This window comes from Papio anubis, chromosome 16 (genome assembly GCF_008728515.1).
Source record: "Papio anubis isolate 15944 chromosome 16, Panubis1.0, whole genome shotgun sequence".
Lineage (NCBI taxonomy): Eukaryota > Metazoa > Chordata > Mammalia > Primates > Cercopithecidae > Papio > Papio anubis.
The window spans coordinates 16,135,394-16,141,393 of record NC_044991.1 but is presented as its reverse complement, the minus strand read 5'-3'; the positions used below and the strand labels follow the sequence as shown (position 1 = coordinate 16,141,393).

General features: G+C 47.4%; 1 pseudogene; it reads right to left on the bottom strand.

The window, feature by feature from the left end:
* Positions 1 to 1,021: 1,021 nt before the first annotated feature.
* On the bottom strand, positions 1,022 to 5,893 carry LOC100997954 (annotated as a pseudogene).
* Between the last annotated feature and the right edge of the window lie 107 nt (positions 5,894 to 6,000).

The following is a 6,000-nucleotide window of genomic DNA, read 5'->3' as shown; positions in this document are numbered from 1 at the left end:
TAAAACTTTGGGGAGTAAGGACAGAAATGAGTCTGAAAATACTAAGATTAAAACCATGAGATATTTTGCTTTACTTTCTCCACAGAAACTCATTTTCTCTAAACTCCAGCCTTTACTGCCTCACACCAGCTGCACTCATAACAGTTTCCCAAGGCTCCCAGCCATGACCTGTTCTTTGAAACATCCCAGTGCAGAACATAACACAGCCGTGTTTTGTTTTGTTTTGTTTTGTTTTGTTTTCTGCTGGGGCAAGATTGATTATTTAGAAAGCAAGATAAAAATCTTTTAGTAATTTCTCTCACGTAGACAAAAAAGCAAGCAAGCCAGCAAGCAAGCAAGCAAAAAAAGAAAATCACCTGATTTCTTATCTTGGGTAACTGCTGGTTGGCTTTTGCCAAACAAATTCAAGGATTACTTAAAAGCTAGGTTGAGTTCACAGCCAGGTTGTCTGACTCTCCCCTCTTAAGGAAATCAGACTCGTCCTGCTTTAATTACCTCTTTGGAATAGCGAGCAATTTTTGTGCCCAGGCATGAATTCTGGAAGACAGAGAGAATGGAATCACTAAAGATAAGCTGAACTAGGAGGTTGAAGGCAGGAAAGTGCATGCATGTAGCAAGAACCAAGTTTTATAGGAAACTAAAGGTTACTATTATTATCACTGTTGTTTGTTTTACTTTGTTTTGTTTTATTGTATTTAGTTTTTTGTTGTTGTTGTTGTTGTTGTTGTTGTTTTTGAGACAGAGTCTCACTCTTGTTGCCAGGCTGGAGTGGAGTGGCATACTCTTGGCTCACTGCAACCTCCGCCTCCCAGGTTCAAGCAATTCTTGTGCCTCAGCCTCCCAGTAGCTGGGATTACAAGCGCACACCACACACTCGGCTAATTTTTGTATTTTTGGTAGAGACGGGGCTTTCACCATGTTGGCCAGGCTGGTTTTGAACTCCCGACCTGAGGTGATCTTGGATTATAAGCATGAGTCACCGTATTTTTTTTTTTTTTTTTTCTAACTTTAGCTGGGAGTCTTGTCATCAAAAATAAATACAGTTGCATGGAGCTCCTTAAGATCTGAACCAAACTAAAAATAGAAAGGCAGGGGCTAAAAAGTTATTTTAAGAACCCCCCAACCACAGTCACTTGTGGGCTGAGCGGGGAGCAGGAAGCATGTCTGGTGGCGCCATCTTGGAGTAAGAAGCCATGGCTGGTGGCACTGATGGCTCACATGGAGCTGAACTTGAACATGACACCAGCGCTGGGTGAGGTGGGGAGGGGGTTGTGAGGAGGTGCTGCCGTCATTGCTGCAGCTCCTTCATTCTGTTGAGGGCACTGCTGGCATGGAACCACTCGATCTGTATCTTGTTGAAGGTGTGGTTCAGGAAGATGGTCTCCTGGGTCCCGTTGGGGTGCTTGATGATGTACTTCAGGGGCTTGCCAGGGGCAAGTCCTTCAGGCCCTGAAAGGTCAGCTTGTCCACAAGGCGAATCTTGCTGTAGTCAGCTGGGTCAGCGAAGGTCAGGGGCAGCAGGTTCTGCTTCTTCAGGTTGGTCTCATGCATCCTGGCAAAGCCCTTGGTGATGATGACCCAGCCCCTGAGGTGGCGAGGCTCCAGTGCTGCGTGCTCCTGGCTTAAGCCCTCGCCATAGTTCTCATCCCCGAGTTACCACGCACCTGATGCCATGATGCTTGTAGTAGCGGGCAGTGGCAGGGACGGGGTCCAACTCCTGGGTGACGGCATCATGCACAGAGTTGGCCTTGCTATTTTCAATGTTGATGGCACCAATGAGCAGGTTGTTGGAGATGTTTTCCAAGTGCCTACGGAACTTCCAAGTGCTGGGGCCAGCAGCCGAGATGTGATCAGTGGTACCCCTTGCAGGGGTGCTGGTAGGTGTCCTGTCCTGGGTCCAGCTCTGCTTGAGGAAGCTCATCTGCATCAGGAGCCTCCAACTTGAACTTCTTGCCATCCTTGCCTGTCAGGTAGTTGGTCTCTGGGTTGAACTTGAGGGTTCCCGCAATGGCCAGGGCTGTGACAGTCTCTGGGGATGTGACGAAGGCGTGGGTCTCAGGGTTTGTGTCATTGCAGCCCGTGAAGTTCCTGTTGTAGGAGGCGACAGTTATGTTCTTCTCCTGCTTCTTAATGTCCTTCCTGTCCCACTGGCCATTGCAGGGGCCACAAGCATTGGCCAGGACGATGCCGCCCACATCCCTCAAGGTCTGTGCTTAGCCGTCCCGCTCAGTGGTGGTGCAGATCTGCTCAGAGCATGGAGTGATCGTGAACTGGGACTTGCACTTGAGGCCATGGGCTAGTGCCTGCTTGGCCACAGCTGCTGAGTGCCCCATATCTTCATAGCTTGAATTGGTGCAGCTGCCAATCAGACCCAGTCAGATGTCCAGAGGCCATCCTTCCTTCTCGGCCACCTTGCCCACTTCTGCCACGGGGGGAGCCAGGTCAGGGGTGAAGGGCCCATTGATGTGCAGCTTCAGTTCACTGAGGTTAACTTCAGTTAGTTGGTCATAATGGCAGCCAGGGTCAGGCACCAAGTGATCCTCAAATTCATCAGCTAGATCGGCAATGTCTGCCCGGCAGGTCTTGCTCAGGTACTACTTCATCCTGTGGTTGTAAGGAAACACGGAAGTGTTGGCCCCAATTTCTGCTCCCATGTTGCAGACTATCGCCATGCCAGTGCAGGAGACGGAGTCTACACCAGGCCCGTGGTATTCCACGATTGCACCTGTGCCACCTTTCACTGTGAGGATGCCTGCCACCTTCAGGATCACATCTTTGGGTGAAATCCAACTGGAGAGGGAGGGAGCCCATCAGCTTCATGCCAATCACCTTGGGGCGCTTCAGCTCCCAGGGGATCCCAGTCATGACACCCACAGTTCAGCACCCCCAACTCCAATGCAGATGCCCCCCAGGCTGCCACCACTGGGGGTATGGGAGTCAGTGTCAATCAGAAGAACCCCAAGGTATTCATAGTTTTCCAAAATAAGCTGGTGAATGATTCTAGATCCAGGCTTCCAGAAGCCCCCGCCATATCTGACACTTGCATTTGCCAGGAAATTATAAACTTCGTGGTTGATGTCCTTGGCCCGGCGCAGGTCTTTTTCACTCCCGAGCTGGGCCTCAATCAGATGGTCACGGTGGATGGTGGACGGCACGGTCACCTTGGGAGCCTGCTGCTGATGAACTGCAGTGTGGCCATCTGGGCGGTTGCATCCCGCATGGCCACGCTGTCTGGCCACTGCTGCAGGTACATCTTGCCCCACTCGATTTCCTAGCTGGCGGGGTCATCCAGGTGTCCATACACAATCTTCTCAGAGAGGGTCAGAGGCCGGTTCAATCGTTTGCGAACAATGTTAATGTTCTTCTCTACCAGGTCATAGTGGATGTACTTGGACTCAAAGTGACTCGTCGCCACCTTGGCCTGTTGGCACAGGACTGAGGCCACATGGTACTGCTGCATACCCAGAGCTTTCTGCAGCCAGATCACCAGTAGGCTGTAGGGCGCCATTTTGTGCACTGACAAAGATGGGGTCGCGTCTGTGTTTGTTTTAAAAGAGAATATATTGTAACTACAAGGCCTGGAAAATGCAGTAAGAAAATGGGGTGAAGATGCTTCTAGCATCTGGAAGAGGGTAAATCTCTGGAATCAGGCAATCAGCCAACGCTCACTCTGACTTCATCACCCTTCACCCTCTTTCAGGTGGATTTGCTGAGCTCTTCCCTGGCAGGCCAAACCCATGGGAGCAGATGGCACCTTGGGAGCTTGACCTCTTCCAATTGTCAGGGCGTGGGAGTCGTTCTGCCACTCTTGTCTCACAGCAGGAGTACCTGAAGAGAACCCTGGCCCTTTTGTGGGGGTGTGGGGTGGTTAACTAGGCTTGTTCTTACAGAAAATAATGGGCTGATAGGGGAGATTGTCTTCTTCACAGTTTATGTCAGATGTAACCCTCTACTCTGTGAAAGATAACAGGTTTGGTAATTAGAGATGAAGGAATTTAATTGATTTCTAAAAGTATTTATGGAACAGGTACTATATATCTGACAAAGACCTGAGAATACAGAACAGAGGGGAGAATAAGACATTGCTAGCAGAGTGATAGACTAGTCGAGCAGGTGAATAATTATCATCTCATATGATAAGAGCTATAGCAGACAGATGTGCAGGTACCATGGGGGCAGAGGTGAATGCCCGATTCCACAGAACAGAGACAATGGAGAAAGAAGAGAAGAAAGCATCTGGACTGGAGATAATTTGACAATGTGGAAAGGACAGGGTTTTTAAAATTCATCAGATTAGGTACAAATCCCTTTATCCAACTCTGTGTCCCCAGGAAAGTCACTTAACCCTTCTGAGTCCCTATTTAATCAATATGATATAAAGAGTATACTCACATCATAAGGTCATGATGAGGATTAGATGAGATCTTTTAGACTAGTCATCTCGGGCACTGCCTGGCCCATGGTCACTCCCCAGCAAATGATAGCTCAGTGGCTACAATTAAGGTCAAATTGGATTTTGTCATTTCAGTGGGGAAATGGAGCTGTGGGCTCCATTGAGTGGGATGTAAAGAAGCGAGAGATGACTCATCTCTCATTTGAACAATCAGGCAGATACTGAGGACAAGCACAATTAGGTTTGGAGAACAAAGGGTGAACATCAGTGTGGTTTGGAATCAGTTGCAGTTAACATGCTGTGGGATGGCGTGGTAATCACGAAGGAGGAACAGGAAGGAGGTGCCAGTTGGACTGCCCCAAGGCAACTCTTGAGCCATCAGGACAGCTCAGCACCTCCTCTGTTTTCATCGTTGTACTTCCTATTAGTCAAGCAGAGGACCGTTCTTTCCCATGATTCAGATTGTATCCTGCCTCATCTCCCTGAACTTTTTGAGGACAGCTATAGGCAGGCACAAGACCTGATTGACTCATTCCCTCAGTCTTTTTTTTTTCAATTCGATAACTTTTTTTCAATTCAATAAAGTAGGTAATTGAATTATCTTCTTTATGCCAAGTGCTGATCTAGGACCTGAAGGAACAATTGAATGGAATAGCTGAGTTCCCTGCTCAATAATCTTAAATATACTTGCATGTATTTAAATATTAGGCATCTCTATGCCCCTCCTTACTTGCAGACAGTTTAATTAGAATAGAGGATGACATTTTTCCCTCTTGTATGAATTCTAGATGCCTTTATGGCAACAACAAAAAAACCATCTTGAAATGTTTTTTAGAAATATATTGTCCAATATTCTTGATTCAATAAGTATTTACTGGATGTGTATTATGACCATACATCCTTATCTTTCAGATGAGTAAAAGAATCCTAAGGGAGGTAGTATGGACCAAACGTTTATGTCCTCCCAAAATTTCTGTGTCTAAGCCCTAACCCCTAGTGGGGTTATATTTGAAGATAGGTCTTCTAAGAAAGTAATTAAGGTTAAAAGAGGACATAATGATGGGGCCCTGATCTGTTTGGATTACCATCCCATTTCCAAGTAGAAACACCAGAAATCTTGCTTGTTTGCCCTTTCTCTGAATGCATGCACTCAGGAAAGGCCATTTGAGCATGGAGCAAGAAACCAACCATCCCCCAGCCACAAAAACAGCTCTCACCAAGAACTGAATTGGCTGGCACCTTGATCTGGACTTTCCAGCCTCTGCAACTGTGAGAAAATACACTTCTGTTGTTTAAGCCACCTGGCCTATGATATGGCAGTCAGAGCTGACTAAGACTGAAGGGCCACTGTATCGGTTAGCTATTGCTATATAACCACTCCACAACTCAACCACTTAGACATTAATCATTTATGATTTGTAAAAACTCTGCAGGTTTGGGGTGGCTCACACCTGTAATCCCAGCACTTTGGGAGGCTGATGCAGGTGGGTCACCTGAGGTCAGGAGTTCGAGACCAGCCTGACCAACATGGGAAACCCTGTCTCTACTAAAAATACAAAAATTAGCTGGGTGTGGTGGTACATACCTGTAGTCCCAGCTACTCGGGA